A 17,979-nucleotide genomic window follows, 5' to 3' on the forward strand; every position below is an offset into this window, starting at 1 on the left:
CCACCCTTAAGAGTCAATTGCCAAATTCACCACACTTGAATTGTCCATTCACTGAAGAACTGTTTGCACATCATCCAGGATACTGTGATTTTGGGCAGAGGAAAGTCATGTGCAGTTTTACTCCCAATCTTAAGCCTATTACTATAGCATAATAAAATCAAATGTGAGGGATCCCCCCCACCCCAAGAAACGTGCTGAGCATTCTGGCTGTGTTGCAGAAATTTAAACATGAGAAGCTTGCTTACAAAGAGTCAGCCTGTTTTGGTTCATCCACTGGTGCGCTGGCAGCCATTCAGGTTTTCCAAATGCTTCTAAGATGGAGATGTGACAGAATGAATGGGGCAGGGGTCTGTTTGCAAACAGGTAGATGTATGCATTGAGGCTGCAATCTTAGACACACCCACCTGTGAGAAAATGCCCTTGAGAACAGTGCATTTACATTTAGACAGACAGGTACAAAACTGCATCCTTTGTTCAAAACCCCACCATGGAAATGTTATTTATGTACTAAGATATGTCATGTTGTTCAGGTTTCAGAATTAAAGAAGCACAGTAGGTTGGTTTCCTGAAAAATCTCCTTAGGCATAAGCAAATGCGTGCCCTTCCAACCAACCATCACTCTGAACTACAGACCATGTTGACTGAGGCTTTGTTTGTTTGTTTGTTTATTAATTACCTTTATATGGTTCCCTTCTTCTGAAAGTTTAAAGCAGCATACTGGAAGGCCTTTTCTAATTTTTTACACAACAACCCTGTCATGTGGCTTAAGCAGGGAGAGTGACTGGCCCAAGATTATCCAGTGAGCTTCTGTAGTCAGCCTGGATCAACTAGATCTAACAAAACTTAAAGTATTGGAGGACACCAGTTTGTCTTCTTCTGGCTCAAATGAAATAGGCTAGCAACTTTTGCTGGTAAGATATAACGCCTGCATACTTGAGATATTGGAGTTTGACAATCCCAAGCAAGTCAAAGGGAGGAAACATCTTGCATATTCTCAGGATCACTCTAGCTTCCATTCTATGGTTTTGACCAATCAATAGGAAGCTGTTTGGTGAATGGAACAAAAGCTGCTACAGGTAGTCCTCACTTAATGACCACAATCGGGACCAGCATTTTGGATGCTAAGTGAAGTGGTCATTAAGCAAATCCAACCTGATTTTACAACTTTTTTGCAGCATCTGTTAAGCAAATCACATGGTTCCTCACTGATTTTGCTTGCCAGAAGCCGGGCAGGAAGGTTGAAAATGGCAGTCGTGTGACAGATCACACTGTAATGGTCATTAATGTGAACTGGTTGCCAAGCACCCGAATCATGATCACATGACCACAGGGATGCTATGATGGTTATAAGTGTGAGAACCGGTCATAAGTCATTTTTTCCAACACTTGTATGTCAGAGCCATCGCTAAACGAATGTTTGTTAAGTGAGGACTACCTGTACTCCTTAGGGTAACCTTCTGATGGCTGGAAGCTATACTTCACTTCTTTAGTGTGTGTGTGAAAACAAGGGCTACAGTGGGTGGGATAATGATGCAAAATGGGGGTGGGGTTGCATAGGGACAAAGCCATAGGATTTTCTCTATTTTCCTGGAGTTTGGGGAAAAAACTTTTTAAAAAAACATTAAGCCAATTTTAGCATTTGCACTAAATTTTTTGTGCACTCCAGTTGGGGTTGAAGAGTGCAGAAAAGTTGCTCAGTGAACTGCATGCATCCCTGTAGCCACAGGTTGCCCACCTCTGCTTTAACAATCCATGCTTATCCACCATATAAGAACCTCAGATCAATACAAAGTTTGAAAAGGTTGAACTAGTCACTGGTGTACAGCTTCCAGTTCCTTCTTGTTTTGCAGGAAAGCTCCAGATGTTGAGCTACAACTCCCAGCTGTAGACAACAAGGCCAAAGTGAAAGATGGTGGGAGCTGTAGTTCAGCAACATCTGGAAGGACATTGGCTGAGCACCTCAGTGTACTGAAAAAGGCATGTGGGTAGAGACAGGATTCTACTGCTATATTTGCCAAGAGGAGGCTGGATTTGTATTTCAATAAAAGGTGTCATGAGGAACAAAACAGATGGAGATGGAACAGCGCTTGAATTACAGAGGGACCTAACACTTGGTACCATACCCTTAGCTACTCACAACAGGATGCGTGCAACTTGATCTATCAGTCAAGGATGGTTGCCATAACCAAGGCTTATGGATTTCATTAAGCTTACCCCACCCCATCTAATTCCTTCTCTACTTCTAAGATGGTCATGAGACCTCATATCCATCATCATGGCTGCAATAGATCAGACGTCCCACTCCCCCCGCTTTTTTTTTCTTTAGACCCATCCTGTTTTGCAGCTACTGTTTTTTAGAAAGCTATGGATAAGAGAAGTGATTTGGCTATGAAGGGGGCAATGTAGGTTGTTAATTTCATAATCCTGGAATCATCCCTTCTTTCTATGTAGCACTGTGAGTTTCTGTGGGTCTGCTGTTTGTCTCCACCCCTTGTACTGTCCATTCTAGCCTCTCCAAAGATTATGATATTCTGGGAATTGTAGGCCCAGCCTATTTGGAAAAGCCAGGATGGGGAAGGCTGCTGCATTATTTACCAACATAAAAAAACAATCACACAATACTCTGTGAACCTCTCTCCCACTTGTCTATCGGATTCATTAAGCTGACAATACCTTTTATGTAACGGCGATTATTGCTGCAGATTTCAACATTTGGCTTCAGCCTAGGTTTTATGCAACTGTGAACATTTCCCATGTGTGTGGCTGTGTTTATAATAATTATTAGTTAAAGGGGGTGGGTGGATTCATATGGAAAGCAGCAGCACTGGGGAAATCTAGAGAGACCTACTTCATTGCTGTATAAACAAAAGCCTCTCTATTAATTCTGCAGCTGTTAATGGAAGAGAAGGTCAGATGTCCTAAGTGCTGTCACAGACCCCACAGTTTAACACTGATTTTCTCTCTCTCTTTCTGTATCTCTTTGCCAATTTTGGATAACATTCCATCTGATGAAGAGTGGGCACTGGCCCACGATGAAAGTTTATACCAAAATTTGGTTAGTGTTTAAGGTGTCGCGAGAATTTAGCCAAGTTTGCTGCAACAGATTCAGACAGAAAGCAGGCTGGGGCAACTAGAAATGACAAAGACTCTGTCTGGAAAACTCACTGTCTTCAGTAAATGGGATGACTGGGAGAAACCAGGAACTGGTAAGAGTTCAGTCTGGATGCAAGAGGATTTAGATGGCAAGAGATATGTGGATAACCAGGTGCATCCCCCCACCATGTTGCAAAGAGAGATGTAGAGAAATGGTGAATGGGAATCAAAGGGAGCTTTTTGTCGGGTTTCTAATGGCTCATTCATACCTGTAGAATTACTCCTCGGTTAATGCACATTCAGCCATCCTGGGTCAAATAAACCTGTCTTAGGAGCTTTGCTGTCCCTTCTGGCTGTTCCTGCTGCTCCCCATCATTAGTGTGGCGATGATCAAGCGGCAGGTGAGAAATGGGACCAGGCTCTAGAGCTCTACTCTTAATTACCGGCATCTTAAAGCTCCACCCCCCTGTCCACAGCAGGGAGATTTTCACACATGCAGCTCTCCATACAGAGGCAGCTGCATCGCTGAGATACCCCTTCATGCACATGAGTCAAAGATTTGCAAAGTGACAGCCAGGGAAGGCTAAGAACTAGGGGGAAGTTGCTATTTATTGTTGGTGCTTTTTTTTTTTGGTGCAGACCTTTTAAATAAAGTCAGGGAGTCTTGAGTTCAAATCCTGCCACAACCACCTTGCTTAGGTTTCTGAGCCTCACTTCCCCCAGCTATTAAATGGGAAGAAGCAGCTAAATCGTAGACTCCCTGTGGAGAAAATGAGCAATTAGGTGCAGCTCTTTATTTTATTTTTCTGTTAGCACCATAGCAACGTCGAGTGGTTTAATTTTTTCCAAACCGTTGCTAGTGCTGGCAGAAGGGAGGAGAGAGTGTTGAGAGCTGTCAGTCCCAGGTCAAGAACAGCTCTTTCTTAGGATGAAAAATCAGCTATCTGGTTGCAGTCAATAGCAGGCGGGGGGGATTTGGGGCGCAGCTTCCCCACAGGCAGCCATGGCTTTGTTTGCTTGCCCACCCTTTCTAATTGGGCCCCTGGGTGGGGTGCTTAGACCGAAGGCAGGCCAAGCTCCTTCTCTGACTCGACTGAGCTCATGGAAAGGAACGAGTTCAGCTGATGTTGCAAAACATTTGCTTAGGCAAAAGCCTTGGAAAACATGATGTGCTAATAATAAATAACCGATGGCCTGTGGAGGTGAGAATTAAACTGGGGATAGACCAGTTCCACAGCTTATGAATTCTTGGGCCCAAAGAAAGCCATCATGTCCCACCCTGGATCCAAGCCTGATGCAAATCCTCACAAGAAAAGTTGATTGTCTTTGGATGATCATCAGGAGTTCTTTCGAGCTGGGACACAACCCTGCAACCTACTTTGAATGCCTACAGGCAGCCATGGCTGGGGCCTATGAAAATAAGGAAGGAGGAGGAAGAGAAGTCCCCCTAGAATCTTTCAGCACTATAATATTGAAATAATTCCTTTCAAATATTCAGATTATATTGATTATCATAGAAAACTCTTGCATGGGATTCAAGAGTTCTTCTCTGTGGGTAGCAGGTTAGAAGGCTGAGGCAAGAGAAAACTGGTTTCTTCCCTCACTGATGTCACCATGCTGCTTAATAACTCTCCTGAAGGTAGGCCCCAGGTTTCAAGGTCTTATCCAGGCTTGTCAGATACCTGTCCCAGATGTTCCTCCTCCTGGTTCAAGTCTCAAGAATTGAGTTGCCAGCTATATTTTCTTTTTCCTATCAAGGTTGCTGTGCTTTAATGGCAGAATGGTAGGCAGAAATTCAAGTGGAGAGTTTTCCTTGTCATGGGGATGAATCTTCACCAGCTGAATTTTGGGCTGCTGGGTAACTGTTAAAAGAAATTATTTTGGTCTGTTCTCCTTCCACACGGAGACACGGATTAATCTGTCCTGTCCAGACAATAAAAATTAGAGCAAACAAGAGGGTAATCTTAGGCAAGGGAGCTGAACCTTGCAATTTTTTTAGGAAGATGCTCATCATGCTTCCTATTCCCTTTCCAGAAGTTTTGCTCCAAGCTTCTATCCCAGTGTTTCTCAGCCTTAGCAACTTTAAGACCCGTGAACTTCAACTCCCAGAATTCCCCAGTCAGCATGGAGTTGAAGTCCACAGGGCTTAAAGTTGCCAAGGTTGAGAAACACTAATCTCTCCCAACTCTGTCAGTTACTGGAATACTTCCTTCCCTTTATGTCTCCGAAAAACATTCTGGCAGCTCGTTTGAGGGAGCCAATGTGCTGTTGACATTTAGGAGAAATTATTTCTACTCTCTTATTATTACTTATTGATGTTGTGCCATCAATGTCCCTGGCACTTGGCAAAATGTGAGAATGTTTAATTGATAAGCAGGTTCCTGATCATCATGCTGCAGGGTATTGTTGTGCCAAAGAGATCTGTCCTGGACAGATTATATTCCAGGACTTGGGTTTTTATATGTTTGCAAAATCAGGATCAATCAGCATAATTTAGTTTGACCTGCCAAACTAAAAATAGTCCAGTCTATGTGGAATAGTCTTGTTGTTGTTCATTCGTTCAGTCACTTCCGACTCTTCGTGACTTCATGGACCAGCCCACGCCAGAGCTTCCTGTCGGTCGTCAACACCCCCAGCTCCCCCAGGGACGAGTCCGTCACCTCTAGAATATCATCCATCCACCTTGCCCTTGGTCGGCCCCTCTTCCTTTTGCCCTCCGCTCTCCCTAGCATCAGCATCTTCTCCAGGGTGTCCGGTCTTCTCATTATGTGGCCAAAGTATTTCAGTTTTGCCTTTAATATCGTTCCCTCAAGTGAGCAGTCTGGCCTTATTTCCTGGAGGATGGACTGGTTTGATCTTCCTGCAGTCCAAGGCGCTCTCAGAATTTTCCTCCAACACCACAGTTCAAAAGCATCTTTCTTCCTTCTCTCAGCCTTCCTTATGGTCCAGCTCTCGCAGCCATATGTCACTATGGGGAATCCATATCTGCTTTCAAAATTAGGCTTTCTTCTTTACTTTATAGCAAACTTCCCCATCTGGGGTTCTCCAGATATGTAAGACTACAAGCTCCATCATCCCCCCACAGCTTGCTAGTTGGGATGACGATCAGTAGTCTTGCCCAGCTAGGGGCTCCAGTCTGAGAAAGGGAGAGAGTTTAGGTAGGGACAGAAACGTCCTGCTGCTCTCTCAACCATGATAGTGGACAAGCCCTATTCTGGCTCCCCTTTGGGTGGTGGTGTTAACTTGGGTTTAGACTCATGTACTCCTGAAGTGTATTCAAGTACTTTGGGATTTGTCAGGCAGCCAGAAAAAATTAATCTCGCAACTGCTTTTGACTGCAAAAATATTTGTGCTATAATACTGGAAGGATGCACCCTCTCTCCTCTGCCAATTGACAGAGGAACTTATTCTCATTACCTTATTTGAATGTGCAGCTTATCAGAATTTTGGCAAGTGTTTCCCAGCATTCATTTGGCATTAGGGCTGTGGAGAAAGGACCCTGCCTCAGAACTTAAAGATCATCAAGATTGCCCCTGCCAGAATTCTGCCTGCTTATACAGCACAGATGAGGACCGTCTAGAGCAGTGTTTCTCAACCTTGGCAACTTTAAGATGCGTGGACTCCAACTCCCAGAATTCCCTAGCCAGCATGCTGGCTAGGGAATTCTGGGAGGGAGTCCACGCATCTTAAAGTTGCCAAGGTTGAGAAACATTGGTCTAGAGTTTGATGGACTACAACTCCCCTCATCTCTTACTTCTGGACACATTGGCTAGGGCAGATGGAACCATTTGAGTTTGGGTAGCACATTTTGCCATGTGGCTAAAGAAAACACATTCCCAGCTGTATTCAAGAGAGTGCAATTCCAACTCCAAAGCAACTTTTCTGACCTCAATCCAAGAGAAGCTAACTATGACTGAGAGACCCATTGAAATCAGTGAGATGGGTCTGATATGGCTAACTTCCCTAATTTCAGTGAATTATAAGGGCATGTACTTTACTTGGGCTGAGACCTTGTAGGGATTGGGGGATGGATGGATGGATGGACATATGTACAGTCCTAAACAGATGCAATGACTGATATACTGTATATTTGACATGGAATCAGTGTGACAAGGTTGTTATCTATATATCCCAAGTGACAAAGCATTGTTTGGCATGTACCCACCGAGCTACAAATTGGTGCAACTATTTGTTGCCATCTCGCTCTCTCCTTCTTTCTCCATGCCCCATGATGAAAAATTATGTTTCTTTCTAAAACGTGGGTGCTGTTCTAGAAAACAAAGCTGGCTTACTCTACCCAAAAAGCATTTACCGATGTTGTCTTTATATATAAATTTTAGAATGCTTCTGATACAAAAGCATCTCATCAGGTTTTGCACATTTAAAAATGCCATATTTACCTTCATGCACACCTACACACAGCACAGTTTCACATATGACAGCATGATTTTTTTGTGCAGACATAGGTGGCACACCATCTCCTCTGCAGCTACACCCACTGCTTAACTTTTCATACTATCCTTTGGTGGATCTTTTGTTAATATCCAGTCAACTCTGGATATGAATTTCCCTTTCTGTGGCCTTCATTCATTCCATTCTGCTTTCATCTGCGATTCATACTGTTCCCTCCTTTTCCTCCAATCTGTTTCATTCCTCGCTAGAAAGGTTTTTTTTTTTTAATCCATTCAGTCATGCTCAGTTCTTGGAGACTGCCTGGACAAGTCCCTGCAGTTTTCTTGCAAGGTTTTTCAGAAGTGGTTTGCCATTGCCTCCTTCCTAGGGCTGAGGGGGAGTGACTGGCCCAAGGTCACCCAGCTGGCTTTGTGCCCCAGGCGGGCCTAGAACTCACAGTCTCCCGGTTTCTAGCCGAGTGCCTTAACCACTACACCAGACTGGCTCTCACTGTAGGTATAAACGGATGCTATTCCATAGTTCACCACTTGGGTTCACATGGCACAAAGCTCCTGCAAAGTGATGCTTAGGCAGAACCCCACTCACTACTTGGGGCTCAGAGCTGTACTCAGCTCTAACTTAATTTTCACTGTTGTTTGGAGGCCTCCTACAAGCAAAAGTGTTAAATAGGCTGCACACAGCAACATTTCCAAACAGATAGATGCTTGAATCTGATTTTTTTTCCCCAGATTTTTTGATGTTCCAATCCTTGGAGAAATGTAGATGTACTCTTTTCTTACTAGAGGGGCCTCAAATATATTATTTTAGAGCCGTCAACTTTTTATAAATAATGTTCATGCACGTTTACACATTGCTTGGTTACTTTTTATCTGATGAGGTACAGATGAGCTGTCTGAACTGACGTCATTGAAATGCCTTGGGTTTGAGGCAAGAGAAATTTCAACATGTAGTGCTTGATTTGTGTTGGCTTATCCCCCACTCCCCGACCCTTCAAGTTATCATACGAGATGCCTGTGTGACCCAGCTAGGAGACTAAATATAATCAAGGGATGGGTGTATGTGTGTGGGGCAGGGAGAGCTGCCTAAGTTATTGTGTAGAATATCACTGTACCACTTGCTTTTTGCTGGACTGATGTCATGGGTGTGTGCTCAATGCAATGTATTCTTGACTTCCACAGAACAAATTTATTTCTTTGAAGCCAGGGCAACTGATCTGGAGGAACTGGAAGGGGCAAAGATTGTCTTTACACAAAATATTTACCCATGGTTAACTTAAGCATGCTTTACTTAATTAACCTATTTTTCAAGTTTTGTATGATTCCCTGAACCATATGGTAATCAGATTGACTGAAATTAGCATAATATATTAGATTAAAATGTAGTTGAGAATGGTGGATTGGTCTGTGGTGCAAACACACAGCCAGAGGAAGGTTGGTGGCAAGACTGTCGTTTAGAGTGGGATAGCCTTCTGTAATGGTATGCGGGAATCACCTTGGGAGAGGGGGGTGGGGCGAGGGAGAAGAGATGCTGCCTGGGGAACAGTCAAATAAGAGAGGGCATAGCCCACAGCTGCATAAGAGGCAGAGAAAGAGACTCAGAAAGGAACCTCCCTAACTTCTCAGGCTGTAAAAGAGATAGCTGATGAACCAGATGAGCTAATTGTACTTTATTGCAAGGCTCTATTAACAGAGACTAGTAGGGCAGCACTTCCTTATGATAGGTCTGTTAAAACATGCTTTTCAGAAGTCAGTGGCCCTAGTCTGCAGTGGCAGCAATATGTCGTTCTGGAAGAAAAATGCATGTTACTGGATAGGAAGCTGAAATCCAGGACTTAAAGGTATGGGTCTCTTCCTCGACTACAATTTAAACATCAGCAAGCAATGTGATGCAGCTGCTAAAAAGGCAAATACTATCTTGGGTGCATTAACAGAAGCACAGAGTCAAGATCATGGGAAGCAATTGCTCCCACTCCACATTACTGGGTTAGAATCCATCTGAAATATATGCCCAGGGGCAGGCAATACGATTCAGAAAGGATACTGATAAACTGTAGGAAGTTCAGAGATGGGCTACCAAAATAGTAGGTAAAGGTAAAGGTTTCCCTTGACATTAAGTCCAGTCGTGTCTGACTCTAGGGGGCGGTGCTCATCTCCGTTTCAAAGCCGAAGAGCCGGCATTTGTCCATAGACACTTCCATGGCCATGTGGCCAGCATGACTACACGGAACGCCGTTACCTGCCCGCCGAAGCGGTACCTATTAATCTACTCACATTTGCATGTTTTGAACTGCTAGGTTGGCAGGAGCTGGGACAAGCAACGGGAGCTCACCCCATCACGCAGATTTGAACCGCCGATCTTCCGATTGGCAAGCTCAGCAGCTCAGCAGTTTAACCCGCAGCGCCACCGCGTACCTGTACCAAAATAGTAAGGGGTCTGGAAATCAAGCCCTATAAGAACAGTTTAAGGATCTGAGACAACTGAGGGGAAATATCATAACAGTCTTCAAACACCATGTAGGAGATATAATGGAATTATTATCTATCACTCCAGAGAACAGGATCAACATTATTGGGTTAAAACTGCAAGGAAGTAGGTTCAGGCTAGACATCAGGAGGAACTTCCTGACTGTACAAGTTGTCAGCCAGTGGTATGAAGTAGTGAGCTCTCCTTTGGTGGAGGTCTCCAAACAGCAGCCGGATGTCATCTGTCAGAGAAGTTTTAGTAAATTCTACACTGAGCAGGGGGGTTGACTAGATCCCTTCCAACTCTCTAATTTTCATTTGGTCTGAAATGCTATCTCTCTAATGTACAGGACAGCAGCTAGACGTGCTAGAGCAGAGGTGTCAGAGGGTATGGACGAGACAACAGCATTAAGAATTTGGACTTGGTAGGGACAAACCAGACCTGTAGAAAAGAATCCAGTTCTCCTTGCAATGGAATGAAACCAAATAAAGCAGAGAGGTCATTTAGGGAAGGAATGCTGTAGTAATGGAGGACTTCACATATTGGAAAATGTAGAACAAAGAGAGAACGTCTCTAAGTATCTTAAAGAACTATGTCCCACACCTGTGTTCCAGTTGGGCAATGAATGAAGAGAGGGATAGTCTCTCAAAGCTTAATCATCAGTGAAGTCCCAGATCTTGTGGGACACATATGTCATTGACCTAACAAGAAACTTTCACCACAGTGATACAACATTCCATTTTTATGTAGGCGGACATATAAATGGAAATTAACATCAAAAGAGGAATTTTCTAAAAAAACAAGAAGCTTGGTAAGAAGAAACTCAAAAGTGAAAGCTGAGAAGGTCGTATCCCAGGGTTATTCAAAATCATGAGAAGAGAAGCTTAGCTTTAAAAAAAAAATTTTTTTTAGTTCAGGAAGAGCCCCACCAAAATTCACCAATGTAATTAATGAGTCAAGACTGTTTCACAAAATGGGAAGAATGGATTGATTGATTGACTTGGTTTAAATTTGTCCTTTCTGTTCAATTTAACTCTCAAGGCAGCCAACAATAATCAAAATACAAACACATAAAGCAAGGATTAAAAAGTAGTTATTAAAATTATTAAAATGTTATATAGCTAAGAAGAAGGAATATAAATTTCTGGTAAAAGAAATGCAAACAGAAAATAAGGGTGTGATAACTCTATCACTAAAATACTTAAACCAACAATAACAAACATTTAAACACAGCAATGGCAGCACATGGTATAGGAAGATGGCTAGACCACTAGACAGTAAAGCTGTGAAAGTTATTCTAAAATAGTATAAAGAGATTGCAGAGAGACCAAATGAAATACAGCAGTTAAGGGTTTGGATCTGGGTCAGTAAAGCCCAGATTCAAATTCCTATTCTCCTATGGAGCTCTCAGGGGGCCAGTTGTCTTCTCTCTAGCCCAACCCCACCTCACAGGGTCACTGAGGTGATAAAATGGAGGGACAGCCTCAAGTTATCTTGAGTTCATGGGAAAGACAGGCTGCCAGTGCAATAAGTATTTGCCTCCATCTTTATGCTGGAAGATGTAGGACAGATATATGTGCTCAAATAGACTGGAGATGAGTAATACTGTATATGGCAGATTCTTACAGCCCTGGTGTTTGTGATAATCAGGAGAACCTGTAGCTGGATGCCCAAAGGGCTCAAAGAATTCAGTGATCTTGCAATGAAGCCAGACATATGCAGGCCCCAAAATCTAAGCACCAAAGAGATTTCAGGCCTGGTGTTTGTTGAGAGGTTGTGACTTACTTATCACAAGTACACTCCCCCTTCCTTCAGGAAGCTGAGACTCAGCAGCTTCCATGGCAGTTGTGGCCAATCTTTTTGGGAAGGGTGCCACGAATTGAGTCCAAAGTATGAAGCAATCCCACTACAATACAGTATGCAGAATAGTCCATGTGCTTTCTTCAAACTGGGTGCTTTTTGCAATTGGTATCTCTAGTTAAGAGCCAGTAATATACTCTTTGAACCTGTCCAAGGTTCTGACAATCTCCTGTGGCTTAATGTATCCATATTATTGGGGTTCAAAGGCAATCTCCCACAACTGGAGTAGGACATGTATATATATGTATATATGTATAGATTTTATTGTAAACCGCCCAGAGTCCCCTTTTCAGGAGAGATGGGTGGTGATAGAAATTTGAAAAATAAATAAATAAATGCATAAGTGGTGGATAGCTTCTGCTTTTCAGGATCAACCATCAACAGGAAAAAATCCAGCAGTCATGAAATTCATGTATTTATTTTTATTTATTTATCACATTTCTTCACCACCCGTCTCAGTAAATGACTCCTGTAGTCATGTATTGCTGGGGTTACAACAGCTACTGGGACTTGAATTTCTGTCGCTAAGCGATGTGGTCATAAAGTGCAATGTCACATGACCATATTGCTTAGCAACAGCGATCCCAGCAGTCTCTGTTGCCATTGAAACCTCAGGACCATGTGGGTTGTTAAGTGGGAAGAGGCGGGAGTCCCAGGCAAGCAGGCCAGCAGGTGAAAGCTGCAGGTGAGAGCTACGGGCATTCATGGGGGTGCCATGGGCAGGCACCACAGAGCACAGGCAGGTGTGCAGGTGCTGTGGAGGTGGGGGATGCTGCAGGCAGGTAGCACAGGGCATGGGCAGGTGTGGGGGTGCTGTGGGGGGGGTGCCACGGGCAGGTGCTATGGAATGCAGGTGGGTACGCAGGTGCTGTGGGAGGGTGCCGGGGGTGGATGAAAAAGTGGCGGAAGTGGGAATGACTTCTGACTTCCTGCCAGCTTCCCCATTGCTTGTGGGAAGCCAGCAGGGAACATCGGAAATCACAATCACATGATTGTGGCTCGCTGTGACATCGTAATCACAAGCCAGGCACCGAAAGCCTGGATTGTGATCATATGACTGCAGGATTGTGATCACATGACCACAGGGATGCTGAAACAGCTCAACTTCACAAACCGGTCATAAGTCCCCCTCGTTCAGCACCGTTGTAACTTTGAACAGTCACTGAAAGAGTGGTCATAACCCAAGGACTACTGCAGACTACCACTTGGTAGGGTAGCAATGAAGCTCTTGGAAAGAATATTCAGATGCCAAGATGTGTCTATACCTACAAAGATTAGAATTGTTCAGAATATGGTTTTCCGTATCCATTAATTCAAAAGTTGGACTTGGAAGAAGCAGCATAGAATACTAACATTTTGAACGTTAGTGCTTGAGAAGACTCTTGAAGACACAATAGGTAGCCAGGAAACCCAGCAAATGGTTCATATAACAAATCAATCCAAAATTTTCACTTGAGACATAAATAACCAGGCTTAAATCATTACAGTCTGGACACATTATGTGAAGATGCAGCTCCTTTGAGAAATCCATACTGCTGGGAAAGGTAGAAGAGGACAACCAGCAGCAAGATGTTTAAAGAACAAAAGGCAATATTTGAATTAATGTATGGATGTGATAGAAATAAAGATGGTTCACAAGGCTGGAAAGGTATGGTCATATAGTGAGATACAGTGAATGTAAACTAGATTTAACCATATTTTCTATTTTCTTATATCTAATTTATGCAGAAGATCTATCTATGTAGATGCTAGGAGTCAAAAACAACTTGATGGCACATAATCAATATATCTAATTTATTTTGCTCACTATCTCTTACTCCTCTCCTGTGCTCGTTATAATGTTACTTATGGCAAAAAGGAATATGTACAGTATGTATGTACCAAGAAGTAGTAGATGTCAAGGAGACATCTCCTGTCTAGACCTATGAGGGATTAGAGGAAAAACCAACTATAAAAAATTAGGAACCTCCATTTCCTCACCTATGCTCTTTTTTCCTGCCTTCAAAATGTGCTATTCATTTCCAAAGGAAGACCTAGGGTAGAAAAAATGGATGGGGAAAAATATTTTTCTTACACTGTCCCCTTCCTCACTAAGCTTCTACATCTCTGCATCTATCCTGTAGAAATGTTATTCTTTGAACTTCTTTTCCCATGAAGTATGACAAGGCTGAAGCCACATCATACCTCTTTGGAAATGATGCTCAGAGAAGAAGTTCCAACTAAGGAGAGTCTCAACTTACCCTTGCTTAATAGTTTTGTAGGGAACCTTGGCTTTAAGTATGTGGGCATCAGGCTGAAAAGAGTAATTATGCTTAAGCTGAGCCTGGGAACATTCCTGATCCTTCAGCTGAGCTGACCCCTGATTTTCTCCTCTTATTTTTCCACCCTTGGAAAGTAAGAAGCAGTTGCCTGCAGAGAAAGACTTACTGGATATGAGCAGAATCGAGGCAGGGAAGAGCAGGATGCTTAAACTGGGCTGACTTCCCCTTGAGTTTGCACATAGCAACTTGAGCCAGAATGCTTGCAGACTCACATCAAATACTCACCCCTCCTTCCTGGGAGTTGATTCCAGGCCATTTCTCTCATTAATCAATTACAATCCCCATTATGTAACAAGAAAATGTGTTATTGAGCAATAACAAAGCAGGTGTTGACAAATAGTGTAAAAACCATTTCAATTTCTGCCTGGATCTGAATGTAATTCCTAACCTTGGCATATCCTGGCTTAAATTTAATCCTCATCATCCAGCTGTTCCAGATTTAAGAATACTGGATTCCAACCATCCAGGAAGTCACAAAACTTTGGCTGAGTCATAATAGCTTTGGCCTCAAAGAGTATGGAGCAGTCCCATGTCCATAATCACTGTGCATCTCCAGGCCCCCAAACTGCAAAAACTAAATCCCACCCAGCTCTTCTTTGCAATTTCCTCCTAAGGGAGCAAGAGATCTTCATGGTGGACTAATGCAAGAGCAGTTCTGAGATCATGAAGAAGAACCCAGCTGCATACGACTGAAGATCAATCTTCCTGTTTTCTGGGGTGCCTGAGCAGATGCCAGCTAAGCCTTTTCAAGTGTGGTTTATTGAGCTGGGTTCATCTGGTGATGATGATGTCATTTCAAGTATTTTATTTATTGTTGTTCATTCGTTCAGTTGCTTCTGACTCTTCATGACTTCATGGACCAGCCCACGCCAGAGCTTCCTGTCGGCCATCAACACCCCCAGCTCCCCCAGGGATGAGTCCATTACCTCTAGAATATCATCCATCCACCTTGCCCTTGGTCGGCCCCTCTTCCTTTTGCCTTCCATTCTCCCTAGCATCAGCATCTTCTCCAGGGTGTCCTGTCTTCTCATTATGTGGCCAAAGTATTTCAGTTTTGCCTTTAATATCATTCCCTCAAGTGAGCAGTCTGGCTTTATTTCCTGGAGGATGGACTGGTTTGATCTTCTTGCAGTCCAAGGCACTCTCAGAATTTTCCTCCAACACCACGGTTCCAAAGCATCGATCTTCCTTCTCTCAGCCTTCCCTATGGTCCAGCTCTCGCAGCCATATGTTACTACAGGGAATTTTATTTATACTCTTTTATTTATATTTGTCTGCTGACCACCTTGAGCACCTTAGAAATGAGATAACACTGTAGGATGAAAGAATATGCAAAAGAATTAAGAACTGTGAAGATAATCCTAATCATATCTCTATGTAGTATTATGAGAATGTCCTCTATGATTTCTGGAGCTCGGGCTGCTGTTACAAAGAACAGCAGCTCTTGCTGATCGATACAGAGGAGCTTCTCAGTGTTTAGCAGAAGTCTGATCACCAGAAATCAGCAGAGGACCCTAGGCCAGTCACAGAAGAAGGCAGGGTTCATGCACCTTCACAGTTATACAGACAAAGCACAAGATATATCTATGCATCAGAGAGATGTCGCACTGCGATTTGAAAATATATGCCATCAAGTCCAGTGAGATTCCCTCTTCTACACAGCTATAAAGAGTGCAGAGGTTCATCCAATCACTCCAGCTGGTGGCTGTGAGAGGGTTGGCAGTAGAATTGGCAAGGCTGCCTGGAGAGTTATGTTATGCTTGAGCTCTCACTTCATAAATTGTAGTTACGTTTAATTATGTTCCACTGAAGGCTGTGAGGAATTAAGTTCTCCTTGGAGTATTCTTCAGTAGAGTTGCTGTCCCTGGATTTCTTCCACCCCATCTGGTCAGTCTCTTTCCTTGGCTTCAGCCAGTCCTGCTGTGGATTGATGCCTGCTACGGATGCTCTGATTTTATCGGGTACATTGTATGGCTCTGTTGTATCAAAGGGTGGCAGCCCTTGCGTTCAGTGAGCAACAATGTGAGTTGATTACATGTGAGCTAAAGAATAACAAATGAGAGTCTGTTATAAACAGCAAAGGCCATGCACAAGTTCCAATTCCTTTTAAAGCTGTAACTAAAATCTTCATAATTGCTCTAAGGCTGAACCTCCATTGCATGTTGGCCTACTCTAGGTTTGATTTAAACAAGTTTTCCTCTAATGTGGCACCCACCAGGTGCGTCAGAACACAACTCCCAGGCTAACTAGGAATTATAGGAGGATACCAAGACCGATTCTGTCAGCCTTCTCTGGTGTTTGCTTATCCATCCAAGGTTATATCCAAGGCTCAGTGAAAGATTATAGGGAACCTACAGTTGTGAAAAAAATGTATTATGGTATGTCTGCTTTTCCCTTCCACAACGGCCATTTATCTGTTGAACCATGGAGGCACAATTCAAGTTCCACTCATCTGTTGGCTACTGAATTGGATAACTGTATTTGCATGGCATGTTTAAGCTGGTTACAAAATCAACTCCTTTCCTGGGTTGACAAAATACCTTGAATTATTTACTCACACAGCCTGGATTTCCACTTTGGACTGTACTTCTCCCAAACCTCATCAAATTAATTCAATTGTTCAAGTGGTACAGGGAAAGCCACTGGGTTTTTCACTGTCCTGGTCACTGTGTGTGAACATAGGCAAGTAGTAAAATAGTAAACCTTTCAATGGGGCAGGGTTTTTCCCTAGGGCAGAGAGGAGATCCAGGGAAATTTGGTAACTAGACTGACTTCAGGGAACACTATGAATATGCTGCCTAAGGTTTATGGTCATACAGATTAGGCTCATAGATGGTGCTAATAAAGGGTTTGGTCTGGTTTGGTTTTGGCTTAGCAAAATGTATGAATTCAAACTCTGTGGTCTGAAAACCATGCTACTTCTGGCAGCATCTACTCCATTGACATTCCATTCTCTGTCTTAGGAGTCTCACCACAAGTTCCACCTGGACAAGGTACAGTCATCACATTTTGGAATTTATTGGGGGTTTTATACTTTTTCCTCCACCCTAGTACTTTTCCATCTCTCTCTCTTTCACTGTCCTTCTCTCCCTCTTGACAGGTGTTACTGTGTTCTCAATCGCATGTTGCCCTTTAAATCCAAATTTCTACCCAAAGGTAAAGCTTGCCTTAAGGGTATAAGACTAATCTTATTGTCCAAGAGCCTTTTCCTACCTGCCCCTATGCACAGCACAAACATACCCTGGCAACATCTTTTTTCTGCAGGTTTCCTTTATCTCATTTGCACCCTGAGAATGAGACATCATCCTTAAGCCATGCTTAGCTGTACCAGTGTTAAGGTAGTGTTCTTCTAATACTGTCCAAGTCAGCTTGATACAATGGTCAGTTATGGGAGATTTAACAGCATCCCTTATAACAAATGCACTTGTATATGCGGAGCGCCTGAAATTGGGGATATAGCACATATATTATTCGATTGTAATTTGTACAAGAAGGTGAGAGATCTGCAGCTTGGCTCATACATTAAACAAATGACCCATTGGGAATCACATATTAGAACAACATATTTTTTGTGTGGCCAAGACCCAAAAACAACACATAACACAGCTCTGTACTTTAAATCAATAAGCTTGAGATCTACATATGGGGGGCTGATCGGGGTAAACTGTAGGGGTGACACAGAAATATGACTTGTATTTTCACTTATATGTATACTTATCTACTGTATTTTTACTTACTCTTTACTTAACTTGTCTTTTTATATTAATTTTATATAGAGTTTTATTAACATTTAGTGTTTAATCTTGTATTTTGATATGGCTTAAGGGCT

This window comes from Candoia aspera, chromosome 2 (genome assembly GCF_035149785.1).
Source record: "Candoia aspera isolate rCanAsp1 chromosome 2, rCanAsp1.hap2, whole genome shotgun sequence".
Classification (NCBI taxonomy): Eukaryota; Metazoa; Chordata; class Lepidosauria; order Squamata; family Boidae; genus Candoia; species Candoia aspera.